The sequence below is a fragment of the Bos indicus genome, chromosome X (assembly GCF_029378745.1).
Source record: "Bos indicus isolate NIAB-ARS_2022 breed Sahiwal x Tharparkar chromosome X, NIAB-ARS_B.indTharparkar_mat_pri_1.0, whole genome shotgun sequence".
Lineage (NCBI taxonomy): Eukaryota > Metazoa > Chordata > Mammalia > Artiodactyla > Bovidae > Bos > Bos indicus.
In genome coordinates this window covers 64,190,967-64,203,988 of record NC_091789.1, presented here as the reverse complement: position 1 = coordinate 64,203,988, position 13,022 = coordinate 64,190,967, and the positions used below count along the sequence as shown (strand labels likewise).

Sequence of the window (13,022 nt, the reverse complement as noted above, 5' to 3'; positions counted from 1 at the left end):
TCATGACTCAGCTGGAAACAGAGGTCAATGGCAGGTCCTCTGTGTGCATGCTAAGTCGCTTTAGTCGTGTCTGACTCTTTGCAACCCCCTGGACTGTAGCCCTTCAGGCTCCTCGGTCCATGGGATTCTCTAGGCAAGAATACTGGAGTGGGTCGCCAAACCCTCCTCCAGGGGATCTTCCTGATCCAGGGGTCAAATCCACATCTCATGTCTCCTGCAGTGGCAGGCAGGTTCTTTGCCACTAGTGCCACCTGGGAAGCCTGGCGGGTCCCCTATTTGGTGCCTATTGTTTGACTTCCCTGAGCCTTCCCTGGTGGCCATGCTCTGTCCATTGTCTAAGATCCCAGCAAGAGGCAACCTTACTTTGTGCAGCTCTATTCTAGTCACACTAGGCTTCCGGCTGTTCCTTAAACGGGTCTGGCCTCAGGACCTTTGCCCTTGCTATTCACTGTGGCTGACTTTGTGGGGCTCTTGTTCTCTCTCTTCTTTAAAGTCTTCATTCAAATGTCACCTTCTCAGGGAAGCCTGACATAACCAACATGTTTTAAAACTGACCCTCTCTTGCTCCCTATCTGCATTTCTTGCTTTATCCATAGTATTTGTTTCCTTCTAAAATGCTAATTTCCCTATCTGGTGAAGGGCTCTGGCTGTCCAGATGAGAGGTACTGTCTACTTCTGTGTTGGGATGCCAGAGGTCAGGATAGTACTCACAGCTTTACCAGGCCAATGGATTTGGAGAGAAGTGGTCCCTCCAAGAAAGAAAAGCAAAATAAACAACATGTTTACTTTACCTCACATCCCTTGCTTTTTTCTCCTTACCCTGTCAAAGCCTCAGAGTCCAATTTCTACCTGATAATACAAATCAGCCAAGAAGGCATATGTAGGGAGAGAGGAAAAGACAAGACAATTCTAACTGGAGTCCTTTTAGGCCAAAGAGTTTGAACACAGGGGACCTTGCCTGGCCAGTGTTGTCCAGAGACTTCAGGCTAAGCATATTTCATTTCATTGTAAGGTCATAAATATTTTAAAACAATGATTAATTTTAGATGATTAATGAATAAAATAATATTTCTCAACCCCCCCAAAAAATACTAATTTCCCAATTGCTTTAGTTATCCCTTCCTCCACATTCACTCTACCAAAAGGCAAGACTCAGAAAGGCAAGGATATATTTAACTTTTTATTTTGAAATAATTTTGTTAAAAAACAGTGTTTCGAGGGGATGGAGTATTGATATTTTTATTTCTTTAGGAGCTTCTATCACAAAAGTGAATACTCATAGCTTGCATTTTATAATACTTCAAAAGTAGGTTCCCATACAAATTCCTTGAGATACATTATTATTGGGTCTAGTTCACAGATGAGGACACTGACTCGGGAGGTACAGCAGGTACTGTCAATGTCCTTCCCATATCCTTTGTCATTTATCATTTCTGTGCCTGCCAGCCTGCTTTCAAACTGCCTAAAATAATGTTTGACATTACAGGACAATAGGAAACATAGCACAGAGTTGCTGTACACCATTCACCCAGCTTCCGCTCACATTAAACTCCTTACATAATAATGGTAATGGTATCGAAACCAGGAAATTAATATTGATACAACACTGTTAACTAATCTATAGACCTTATTCAAATTTCCCCAGTTTTCCCACTAATGTCTTTTTTTTAATCCCAAGATCCAATTCAGGATCTCATATTGTATTTATTGTCATGTCTCAGGATCGTGGGCTTCCCCGGTAGCTCAGCTGATAAAAAATCCACCTGTACTGCAGGAGACCCCAGTTCGATTCCTGGGTAGAGACAGTCCCCAGGAAATGGGATAGGCTATCCACTCCAGTATTCATGGGCTTCCCTGGTGGCTCAGATGGTAAACAATCTGTCTGCAACACGGGAGACCTGGGTTCAATCCCTGGGTTGGGAAGATCCCCTGGAGGAGGGCATGGCAACCCACTCCAGTGTTCTTGCCTGGAGAACCCCCATGGACAGTGGAGGCTGGCAGGCTACAGTCCATGGGGTTGCCAAAATTTTGTGACCCTATGGACCATAGGCCTCCAGGATCCTCTGTCCATGGGGGTTCTCCAGGCAAGAACACTGGAGTGGGTTGCCATGCCCTCCTCCAGGGGATCTTTCCAACCCAGGGATCGAACCTGCATATCTTACACCCCCTGCACTAGAAGGTGGATTCTTTACCATGGAGTCACCTGGGAAGCCCTGTCTGATGTTATTTCATGGTTAAATTAAGGTTGGGTGTTTGAAGCAAGAATACCACTGAAGTGAAGTTGTGCAGGGTGGGGTTTTTTGACTGTTCCTTGCCATAGCCCCAGTTGACCAGATCAGGCCCTGACATATGGGAGGTGCTCAGTACTCGTGAAGACACAAAGGAATCAGACCCCAGGCACTTGCACTCCTTTCTGACCATAGGAAGATTATGTTCTTGGAACATCACATTCGTTGGGAACCTCTTATACCTTTGAGGAAGAAGGAAGTAAGCAAACTGGGTAGGGAGAGGGTTCCCTACCACAAAGTTAAACAACAACAGGTGAAGGAACCCAAGTAGCATAGGGCCCAGTGAGAGGAAAAATGCTATAACACTTAGAGAAAATGATAGAAAAAGTATTGCTACTTTAAAAAAATAATAATAACCTCCCACCTACTATAGACTGAAGGTTTGTATCCCCTCAAAATCGGTATGTTGAAATTTAATCCCCAATCTGGTGGTATTTGAATGTGTGCCTTTGGGAGGTGATCAGGCAATGAGGATGGAAACCTGATAAATGGGACAGTGCCCTTATAAGACAAGGCCCACAGAGCTCCTTCATCTCCCTCTGCCACGTGAGATTATAGCGAGAAGATGGTCATCCACAACCAAGGAGTGGCCTCACTAAATTTGCTGGTACCTTGAACTTTATACTACAAAAAATAAATTTCTGTTGTTTATAAGCCACTCAGTCTACAGTATTCCATTGGAGCCACCAGAACAGATAAAACATTCACCCAAACAAAACACTTTACCTTTCATGTGAAAGTAAATGGCTCAGGCCACAGGTTCTGAAGTCAGATTGGTGGATTCTCAATTTGGCTCTGACACTTACTAGCTAGGTAATGATGAACAAACCTCTTACCCTCTCTGTGCCTCATTTTCCTCATCTGCAAAGTGGACATACGATTACTAGTAATACAGTAGTGTTTTTCTGGGGAATGATGGAGGTAATACAGGTGAGCAGCTTAATGTGTTCAGCTGCTTCAGTCGAGTCCAATGTTTTGTGACCCCATGAACTGTAGCCCTCCAGGCTCTGGTCTATGGTGTTTTTCAGGCAACAATACTGGAGTGGGTTGCCTTTTCCTACTCCAGGGGATCTTCCCAACCCAGGGATCAAATCCGTGTCTCTTGCGTCCCTTGCATTGACAGGCAAGTTGTTTACCACTAGCACCACCTGACCCACTCCAGTATTCTTGCCTGGAAAATCCCTGTGGACAAAGGAGCCTGGTGGGTTACAGTCCATGGGGTCGCAAAGAGTCAGACACGACGGAGAGACTAAGCACAACACAGCAGAGCGCCACCTGCGAAGCCCTGTCTGATGTTATCTCATGGTTAAATTAAGGTTGGGTATTTGGAGCAAGAAGCTTAGAGCCATATCTGAAACATAGTAAGCACTCAACTTTCCAGAACACTATCCAATAAGTCATCTTATTAGATATTCAGAGCAATCCCTCAAGAGCAGATATTATGACTTTCATTGACCAATAAAGAAATTGAGCATTAGGGAGTTCCCTGGGGTCCAGTGGTTAGAATTCAGTGCTTTCATTGCTGTGACCCAGGGTTCAATCCCTGGTCAGGGAACTACAATCCCACAAGCTGCATGGCATGGCCAAAAAATAAAAAACAACAGAAAAAAAAAGAAGAAGAAGAAGAAAGAAATTGAGGCTTAGAAAAGTGAAGATTCACCTTAGGCCTCCTAAGCTACTGAGCGAGAAAGCTGGAGAAAGATATAGGTCATATCTTTCCTAGTCCAGTGCTGTTTAGATTTATCTCTTAGCATCACACTCTTCTTGGTACTGGAGAGGATCTGGGATACTCTCAACCTTCTAGAATCTTCCAGCACAAGTGAGAAAGAGAGAACAAGCGTTCTAAGATAGCCCAGCAACTCTCCACGGAACAGTGGTCATACTGACAACCACAGGCAGCTTCCACCTTATACCGACAGGGCTTCTGGGATGGTTGTTTGAACCATGGGAGGTATTTTCCAAGGGAGGTAACACTGTGAGCAAGGGTAGGCACCCAAGCCAGCCTACCAAACATACTCATAGCAGATCACGGCTGCTGGTACAGAGCCTGGCTACTGATGCGGTTCCTGGAGCACAGTTTTTTACAGGGGTGGGGAAAGGAGGCAGAGGCTGGGGAGGAAGGTACAGCCTGGGTTCTGCCAGGCCTTGATGGCCCAGGAAGAAAGTCGGCTTTGGTTCTACATGTGATGGGAAACCACTGGAGGTTGTCAAGCCAAGAATTATTTTATCTGACTTACTTTTGAAAGAGCACTTTGATGCTATAGTAGAGAACCATGCAGAACTGATTCTGTCGTGAGACAGACCTGGACTTGAATTTCAACTCTTTCCCTTCATAGATTGAACTTTTTCTGTGTAACAGAGACAATAATAGTATTAGGAGGATGGGATTGACATGTACACACTGTTGTATATAAATTAAACAACCAATAAGGACCTCCTGTATAGCACAGGGAACTATACTCAATAATCTGTAATAACCTATATGAGGAAACAATCTAAAAAAGAGTGACTATATATTATATATCTCTATAACTGATTAACTTTACCTTATACTTGAAACTAATACAACATTGTAAATCAATTTACAGTTCAATTTTTAAAAATAGCATTTACCTCACAGGTGTGCCGTAAGGAGTACAACAGATAATATATATAAAGTGCTTAGTCCAGTGGCTGGCCCATAGTAGGTGTTCAATGTGTGTCAGCTGCAATTATTATTATTAGTTGTTGTTGTTGTTTTATTATTATAGTAACAACTTTGAGAAAATACACAGGATGTGATTCAGATTAAGTGTTAGGTCAATGTGGGTTGGAATAAACTCTTTGGACTCCTAAGACCTGACACGATAGTGGACTCTTCAGGTGCCAGGTGGGGAGATGGAAAAGGTCTGTCTGGGGGTACTGCCAACTAACTACATCCTTTCTTCCCAGCCCAGGACATGCTCTTGCCTGTGGCTGTATCGCTGCACAGGACTATGTCTGGGCACTGAGTGAGATGACAGGGAAGGCATGGATAAAGAAGCACTCTTTCCTCACCATTCGTATTAGTTCCCAGAGTCCCAAAGGGTCCATTCATTCAAAAGTGCCTCCTGTGTGCTAGTCCGATACTGGGCCATGCCATCTTTCCAGCAACGGCTGAGTCACAAGAACCCTGGGGGAAGCCCCAGTGCGCTGACCATCACCTTACTCTGTGAGGATTATGCAATGTGGCAACTGGGAGGAGCCAGGGCCAAGGCTTCTGGTGGCTGCTTGGCCATCGGCTTCTCCTTGGACTCTGGTTTAGCTATTCCTTGGCATGAGCAACAGGAGGTTATGAATCACCCTCCAGCCAGGAGGGGCAGACTGGGATAGCACTGCGACCCATGTCTCAAATGTGCCCTGTGCCACAGATTGACCACGCCCAGAGAATGGTGATGAAGCACAGGGGTTTCTCTTCTGGCACGCTCCTGAGCTTTGCTGTCTCATCTGGCTGCACCCAGTTCTTACAGTCCCAAAGCCTGTCTGCTTCGTGGAGCAGAGGATTGCAGAGATACAGCATGCCCTCTCAGCAAAGGGAGTTGTGTCATGCCAACCCATGTCTAGGCTGTCTGGCTCTTAGGTAAGCTTGGTGTGCCAGGAGTGTGGCAGGGATGACTGGGACTCAAGCCAAGGTTCTATGCAATTCACCTGCCACTTTATCCTGCTATTATTTCTTATTCAATGCTTTAACATTTACTTCCATTGATTTTTTCTGTTTACTATTTGTTTGGCTGCATTGGGTCTTAATTGCATCATGTGGGATCTTAGTTCAGGCATGCAGGATCTAGTTCCCTGACCAGGGATCAAACCTGGATCCCTGCATTTGGGAGCAAAGAGTCTTAGTCACCAGATCACCAGAGAAGTCCCTAGTTCCATTAATTCTTTCAAACATTTGATCATTCACTTAATCAACAAGATTTTAAAATTTTCATTGTCATTGAAGTATGTAGTTGATTTACCATGTTGTGTTAGTTTCTGGTGTACAGCAAAGTGATTCAGTTATATATAGATATGTATGTTCTTTTTCATCTTCTTTTTCATTATGGCTTATTACAGGATATTGGATATAGTTCCCTGTGCTATACAGTAGGACCTTGTTGTTGACCCATCCTATATATTAGAGCTTACATCTGCTAATTCCAAACTCCTAATGTGTCCCTTCCTCATTCCCTCCCTTCAACAACCACAAGTCTCTCTCTATGTCTCAACAACAGTTATGGAATTCCAACTCCGTGCTAGGCACTGTGGGAGGTGGCACAGACACATGAGACAAAATCCCTGCCCTCAAGGAACTTACATTCTGAGGTCTGAGACTAGATCATTCATATTATTTATTTCTCTTCAACTCTAACCCCACCTCCAGATACTACTACTGCCCCACTGCTGCCATGCTCCTTATACTAAAACCTTGAAGCAGCTGTTTATACTTATTGTCTCCAAGTCCTCTCCTCCCCCTCCTTCTTGTTGTTTAGTCGCTCAGTCATGTCCAACTCTTTCCAGCATGATAGAATGCAGCATGCCAGGCTTCCCTGTCCTTCATTATCTCCTGGAGTTTGCTCAAACTCATGTCTATTAAGTTGATGATGCCATTCAATCACCTCATCCTCTGTCGCCCCCTGCTTCTCCTGCCCTCAATCTTTCCCAGCATCAGGCTCTTTTCCCTCTTCCATGGAGTCTTCCTCCCTGTACACATGTACCTCCCAGACTAAGTTAGAAGCCACCTGCTCTGAACTTCCAGAACTTGGTAAGAGTGTGGGCTTGAGAGTCAAACCTGTGTTTGAATATCACAGCTGTACCCTCCCAGTTCTGTGATCTTAAAGAAGTCACCGATCTTTTCAGGGCCTGATTATCCTTATCTGTAGAATGGAAATAAAACTATATAAGATATTTCAAAACACCTAACTGAAAGTGAGTCAGTTCTTTATATCAGGTGGCCAAAGTATTGGAGCTTCAGCTTCAGCATCAGTCTATCCAATGAATATGCAGGGTTGATTTCCTTTAGAATTGACTGGTTTGATCTCCTGGCTATCCAATGGACTCTCAAAAGTATCCTCCAGCACCACAGTTCAAAAGTATCAATTCTTCGATGCTCAGTCTTCTTTATGGTCCAACTCTCACATCCATACATGACTACTGGCAAAACCATAGTTTGAGTATACGGAACTTTGTCGGCAAAGTGATATCTTTGCTTTTAAATATGCTGTCTAGGTTCATCATAGCTTTTCTTCCAAGATGATCTGGTTTACTATTGTCTAATATCAATAACCTCAGATATGTAGATGACACCACCCTTATGGCAGAAAGTGAAGAGGAACTAAAAAGCCTCTTGATGAAGGTGAAAGAGGAGAGTGAAAAAGTTGGCTTAAAGCTCAACATTCAGAAAATGAAGACCATGGCATCTGGTCCCATCGCTTCATGGGAAATAGATGGGGAAACAGTGGAAACAGTGTCAGACTTTATTTTTGGGGGCTCCAAAATCACTGCAGATGGTTACTGCAGCCATGAAATTAAAAGACGCTTACTCCTTGGAAGGAAAGTTATGACCTACCTAGATAGCATATTGAAAAGCAGAGCCATTACTTTGCCAACAAAGGTCCGTGTAGTCAAGGCTATGGTTTTTCCAGTGGTCATGTATGGATGTGAAATTTGGACTGTGAAGAAGGCTGAGCGCCGAAGAATTGATGCTTTTGAACTGTGGTGTTGGAGAAGACTCTTGAGAGTCCCTTGGACTGCAAGGAGATCCAACCAGTCCATTCTGAAGGAGATAAGCCCTGGGATTTCTTTGGAAGGAATGATGCTAAAGCTGAAACTCCAGTATTTTGGCCATCTCATACGAAGAGTTGACTCATTGGAAAAGACTCTGATGCTGGGAGGGATTGGGGGCAGGAGGAGAAGGGGATGACAGAGGATGAGATGGCTAGATGGCATCACTGACTCGATGGACGTGAGTCTGAGTGAACTCCAGGAGTTGGTGATGGACAGGGAGGCCTGGCGTGCTGTGATTCATGGGGTTGCAAAAATCGGACACGACTGAGCACCTGAACTGAACTGAACTGAATATAGCTCTTGCTGCTATGTGGAGGGCATTAGTGAAAGGAGAGAAACAACTTCAGGGTGACCTAAACTAAGCTGGTGCCTGATGTCCCTTTCCATTTAGACAGAAACCTGAGAGCAACATACAAATACATTCTGCTCAGATAAACACAGACTCAAGGCCACTGTTTTCTGGAAACCTTCCCAAAGCTATGATTCCATAGATTGCTAGCTCTGTGACCAGTGGCTCAGTGGTTGGAATATGTATGCCATGTCCAGCCCTACGGACAAGGCCCCCTTGATCAGTAAGGCCCCCTTGATCAGTTAATGGGAAAGATGGTTACTAACAAGAACACAATACAGTGATAAAGAGATTTTAAGATGTGATAGCAGCATTCAGTCATCGAAATTTTAAAGAGCCCCACTAATCCCCAGCACTGGGTCTTTTATGCTTTTAGTTGGTAGGGTGCTAGGTGCTAGGGAGGAGAAGAAAGAGAGAATGGGAGAGAGAGAACTCAGCTCACAAGGGAGCTTATACATTAGAGGAGGAGATCAAGACATGAACACAAACAGAAATCACACAAAATATATTGAGGTTAAGTATCCAAAGGGAGATAGAAATACAATAAATAATTGTCATTTATTTAACACTCAATGTATGTGAAGCACTGTGTTAAGTTTTACATACATTCTCCTGTAAGAGTCATAAGTCTATGGAATAGGTAATATGATCACCCATGATGCTATAATAGCAGCTAACATTTATTAAGTGCTTTATATCAGCCAGGCATTGGGTTAGGTGTTTTGAAATATCTTATACAGTTTTATTTCCATTCTACAGATGAGGATAATCAGGCCCTGAAAGGATAGGTGACTTATATAAGATCACAGAACTGGGAAGGTACAGCTGTGATATTCAAACACAGGTTTGACTCTCAAGCCCACACTCTTAACATGTTCTGGAAGTTCAGAGCAGGTGGCTTCTAACTTAGTCTGGGAGGTACATGTGTACAGGGAGGAAGACTCCATGGAAGAGAGAAAGTGTGAAGATGAGAAGGAAAGAAACTATACAGGGCCTGGCAACTGGCCTCACTTGGCAGAGCTGGCGGTATGTGGTGGGGAGAACCTGTCTATCACTCCAGACTTGGTCTTGGGGTACCTTGGTTCTTGGTTCTCCTAAGGCCCCAGAGAGTTCAAACATCTTTAACTACCCTTCAAAGAAGGATAAGGTTTAGATTTGCAAACTCAAAACATGATGAGCAAGGAGTTGGCAGACCCTTCTTTAGTTTATGTCTTTGGTAGAAGCAGCCTTTGACATTCATAACATTGAAAACAAGATCCCAGACGGACAGGAAATCCAGGGGAGGCAAAACCCAGCAACCAACACCACATCTCAAGCCAGCAAAGAAAGTTCATCATGCATCACTGCTTACACAACAGCAAAAATTCGCCAGTGATGTAAAGCTCCATCAATATGGGATTGATGAGTTAAGTTAGGATGCATCTGCAGAAAAGAACACTGTATTGTTCAAAAGGATGAAGTGAAACTATATATTCTGACAAAGAAAGACATTTCCAAAAGCTTATAAGGTAAAAAAGTAGGTCACACAACATTCTCTGTAGCATGATTCGATTTATATCACAGATCTGTGTTTATGAATACACAAAACCACGAACCACAGTTATCCAGAAGTTGGTCATCACAAAGAATTACCGAAGGACTTTCTAATTCATATACTTTTGAATGCTGCTGACCTTTACATGCTTATATTACTTTTATCATTGGAAAAAGTACAATAGTTTCCATTTTACAAAACAAAAGAAACCTTCTTGGATCACCTTCCATCCATCCAGACTTTTGTAACTATAACATATCTTAGGTTCAGCAGTGCATCTGAAATTATATCCTACAACTTTCCCATAAATGACTTAAGACAAGACAGCGATATATTAACCAGGTTATAACACAGGTGAAATAGACTGGCAATTGATCAAAAATTTTACACAAAACATAGGTAGCAAGCAGGAGAAAAGTCACCAGAGAAAGGCCACAGGGCTTTTCCACTTTTACTAGTAACTTAGATCAGTGATCCCCAACCTTTTTGGCACCAGGGACTGATTTCCCAGAAGACCATTCTTCCATGGACTAGGGAGTTGGGGGGCGGAATAGTTTCAGGATGAAGCACGCGCATAACATTTATTGTGCACTTTATTTCTAATGTAATGGTGCTGCTGATCTGACAGGAGGTACCAGTCTGTGGCCCGGAGGCTGGGGATCCCGGACTTAGATGACACAGAAAACGTACTTACCACGTCTGAAGATGACCCAAAACTGGCGGGGATATCAAATTTGTTGAAGAACAGAACTGAGATTCAAAATGAGCTCAGAATGGCTGGAGTACAGGGCTAAAATTAAAAGAATAAGGTGAAAATTATAAGATAAAGAAAAATATTCTCAAAAATTTAAAAGTCTATTTTGTGAGGCCAGAATAAGGGAAGCATGGCTTGGCAGCAGGTCACATAAAAACAGGCAATTCAGAAAAGATCTAGCAGTTCAAGTTGACCCATAGCATAATGTAACTAAATTATGTAGCTGCTAAAAATGGAGCACATTTTAGGTTGTATTAATTAAAGTATGGTTTCTAGACCCCAGAATATAATTGTCACACTTCAGTCTCTGCTGTTCTCTCCCAGAGTCTCCTGTTCCAATCTATGCCCCACATTGCAAGAGGATCATTAACAAAGGGAAACATCTCCAGAGGATGGTCACGAACTTGACAAAGGAGCTGGAAACCATCCCATAACAAGAGTGGCTCTTGAAGGGACCAGAGACACAGGGTCTAAAAAAGAGAAACATCCCATATAGGATACCCGCATGCTTTCAAATCTCGGAAGCATTCCCATATACGTACTTAACTGGGTTGCTCAGGTGACAGAACTAGGACTACTGCCACCTAGTGGTAGCAAGGAGGCAGATTTTTCAGTAAACCTGTCAAAAAAGGCTTTCTGACCTTGAGAGGGTCCTGCAGGACGTGGAGTAGCCTGGTAAGACTGTTATTTTAAGACAAGGATGGATGAACAGATACCCAGTGGCAGAATCACAGTAACCAGGGCCCTTTCAGCTTTAAAAGATTACATCTTTCTCCTATGAGATCGCCATGTCCTCCCTGGATCAATGAGCCTCTCTCTGTGGTCTACAGAGTGGTAAGGACAGCTGGACAGGAACTACTGAGGCTGTCCCCTCTTGCTTATTGTTATCCAAGACCTGGGTGGGCAAAACTCACTGCTTATCTTATATTTTCATTTGACTTATTTAGTTTTGTTTCCTATCCTCATCTAATGGGCTATAAGTATAAGCAGGGATCCTGTATGTCCTGTTTTTGGCTAACTCTCAACCTCTGGAATATCAGTAGCAGATGGTAGGTGCTCAGTAAATATTTAACGAAATGAGTGCTGCTGCTGCTGCTGCTGCTGCTAAGTCGCTTCAGTCGTGTCCGACTCTGTGTGACCCCATAGACGGCAGCCCACCAGGCTCCCCCGTCCCTGGGATTCTCCAGGTAAGAACACTGGAGTGGGTTGCCATTTCCTCCTCCAATGCATGAAAGTGAAAAGTGAAAGTGAAGTCGCTCAGTCGTGTCCAACTCTAACGACCCCATGGACTGCAGCCTACCAGGCTCCTCCGTCCATGGGATTGTCCAGGCAAGAGTACTGGAGTGGGGTGCCATTGCCTTCTCTGAACGAAATGACTAGTGCATCCCAAATTGACATCATTTTCAGAAGTTTTAATTTTCTCAATAAAAGACATTTCAGATTTAAGAACCAGATCTCACGATAATAACAAGCAGTTGTATCTTAGTAGTAGGATTCCAGGTGATTTTGTTTGTTTGTCCATTTCCCCGATTTTTTTATGCAATCATATTGCATTACCTAGCCATCGTCATTGTAATAGCTAACATCTACTGAGTGCTTTCCTTGTGCCAGGCATGGGGATAAGCACTTTACTTGGATTAATTCATTTAAGCTCACAATAGCCTTTTCAGTTGGCACTAGTATTACTCCCATTTTAAAGACCAGGAAACTGAGAAACAGGGAGGTGATATGACTTGCCCAAGGTGATGCAACTAATATCAGGCAGAATTCAAAGGCCATGTTATTACCCCCTGACATCAATGTAAGATGAAAAATGATTACGATGATAATGACAACTAACATTTCTTTAGTCCTAATCATGTATAATATGTGTTAGTCACTCAGTCATGTCTGAGTCTTTGTGACCCCATGGACTATAGCTCTCCAGGCGCCTCTGTCCATGGGATTCTCCAGGCAAGAATAATGGAGTGGCTTGCCATTCCCTTCTCCAGGGGATCTTCTTACCCCAGGGATTGAACCCAGGTCTCTCACACTGCAGGCAGATTCTTTACCATTTATTTGTATAAGGTTCTGTGCTGTTTCCAAAACATGACCTCCTTCAATGCTCAGAACAGTCCCTTAAAGTGGGAACTATTATTATGACCATTGTACAGTATCAGCCCCTTCTGTAACGTAATCAACCATGTCCACTGCCCCACCTGGACTCTATTTTGATTTCATGAGAATCATACTTTTCTTGATTGTCTCTTCTGCATTCCAGCCAAGTGAAGAAGTGATTATCTGCCAGTCACTACTTGAACCCTCCACTCTATG

The 13,022-nt window shown here is 43.4% G+C and overlaps 1 long non-coding RNA gene across 1 annotated transcript in view; it reads right to left on the bottom strand.

Moving 5' to 3' along the window:
• LOC139181468 (uncharacterized) overlaps positions 1–13,022 on the bottom strand; it is a 61,990-nt gene that overhangs the window by 43,878 nt on the left and 5,090 nt on the right. Inside the window, exon 2 of the long non-coding RNA XR_011565416.1 lies at positions 10,650–10,745. This is a non-coding gene — a long non-coding RNA (uncharacterized lncRNA). The remainder of the gene's footprint in view (positions 1–10,649; positions 10,746–13,022) is intronic.